The sequence below is a fragment of the Triticum dicoccoides genome, chromosome 4A, assembly GCF_002162155.2.
Source record: "Triticum dicoccoides isolate Atlit2015 ecotype Zavitan chromosome 4A, WEW_v2.0, whole genome shotgun sequence".
In the NCBI taxonomy this organism is placed as follows: Eukaryota; Viridiplantae; Streptophyta; class Magnoliopsida; order Poales; family Poaceae; genus Triticum; species Triticum dicoccoides.
Genome location: NC_041386.1, coordinates 338,452,411 through 338,454,563, shown reverse-complemented (window position 1 = coordinate 338,454,563; position 2,153 = coordinate 338,452,411).

The following is a 2,153-nucleotide window of genomic DNA, read 5'->3' as shown; positions in this document are numbered from 1 at the left end:
ATGACGGAAACTAGGGCGGCAAGAGTGGAACAAAACACTAGGCGAGAGGCCGAGACTTCCACCCTTTACCAAGTATATAGATGCATTAAGATAACATGACAATATAATGATATACCAACAAGTAAATAAATGTTCCCACAAGGAACGGCCTTCAATCTTCACCTGCAACTAGCAACGCTATAAGAGGGGTTGAGCAAAGCGGTAACATAGCCAATCAATGGTTTGCTAGGACATGGTGGGTTAGAGGTTTGACATGGCAATTTGGGAGGCTTGAAATCAAGTGGTAGGCATCGTAGCAATGGCATAGCAAAAGAGCAAGCAGACTAGCATAGCAAAGATAGTAGTGATTTCGAGGGTATGATCATCTTGCCTGCACAGTTGTCAGAGTTGACTGGATCCTCGAAAGAAAACTCAACGGGCTCCTCGTTAGCGAACTCGTCTCCCGGCTCTACCCAAACAAGACAAACAAGCAACAAGGGCATAATCGACCACGTGCAAGCTCAAACAACACAATGCAAAGATGATATGCTATGCGGGATGCAAAATGCAAGATATGACAGGAAATGCATGAACCTAGCCTCAACTTGGAAATCCAAGTGTGCCACTAGAAAGATAAGACGAAATCGCTTGAAAACGATATAAAGAACGCCGGAATCGGAGTTACGGTTTGGAAATGGCAAGCGATTCAAATATGACACCGGTTTGCGATTTACAGCAAGTAGCCAACTAAATGCAATGAGATGAACATGCTATAGCAACCAAACATGACAACAAAATACATGGCAGGGATGCATTCAATATTCTTAACAAAAGTCTAGCACTGAGCTACGGCCAATTCATCCATTAACAGGTTCAAACAAGCATGGCAAAAATGCATATGGCAAACATATCTCAGACTTAGTGAAATTAACACTTGTCTGGAATTTCAGATCAGGTAGCCCTCTTCGGAGCAACAAAACTACATGCTACGGGACCTGATCATGGAAAAGTAAAGCATGGCATGGAGCTACTCAAAGATCTTAACAAAATTCTCTTAGTGACCTTGAGCCAAAAGAGATCAGAAAATACAATTGCAAGCATGTGAACATAGCAAAAACATAATCAGTTTTCAGACTTAGTGAAAAACTGACACATGCTGAAATATAACTCAAGTAGGCATGTTCACGAGCTCGATGCACTCACTACGGTGCAAGTCATGGCAAGACAAGCATACATCCATCAAGAAGGCACAAAATTCAATCTAGACATGTCAAGAACAATAGCATAGCATGCACGGATCAACTACAACATCATCGGCAAAATTGCAAACAAGTTGACAATCTGCTCAGATTCACGAAGTAGCAAAAGTAGAGCTCGATTGACTCAAGCTAGGGTGCTCCATAATTGCAAACAAAGACATGGATAGATAGAGCACTACAATATTAACAAAACATCCTTACTGATCATCCGCAAAAGAGGCACGGATCACTAGGAAACAACATGAACATATGGCATCAAGAGATAAACAGCTCCAGGACTTAGTGGAATTGCTAACTCCTTGAAAACAGAATTAGCAAGTGCACCACTTTGCAAGATTGCACAAGTCACCACACACATCACAAAAATACATGGGTTGCACCTCTGGAAAGATGACAAAACCCTTAACAAAACACATGTAGAGCATCAGGGCATATCATGCACACATTAATCTTGGCAAAAATGACAAAAACCTAAACGGATTAGCAGATCTGACAGTTATCTCAAGTAGCCCTCTTCTAACGGCATTTCGGGCATCAAGATGAACTCAAATAAAAATGATGCAATGGAACAAATGATGTACTCTCTGAGATGAACATTTTGATATGCTATATGCATGAATCGGAGCTACGGATGCAAAGTTACGGAGCTACGAACAAGAGCACTTGAAATGGAAAATATCAGGGACTTGGTAGATTTTCGACCTCCGATCTAGGGTTTGCACGCGGATCGAGGAGTTCACCGGATCTTCGCCGGAATAGTGCTCGGGGTCGCCGGAGAAGTCGGGGAAGCGAGGGCCGGCCGGATCTCGCCGGTTCCGGGCCGGGAGGCGGCGCGCGACGAGGTGGCGGCGGCGGGGCGACGCGGTCGAGGACGGTATGGCGGCCGGAGGCGGAGGGGCCGGTGAGGAGCTGCGG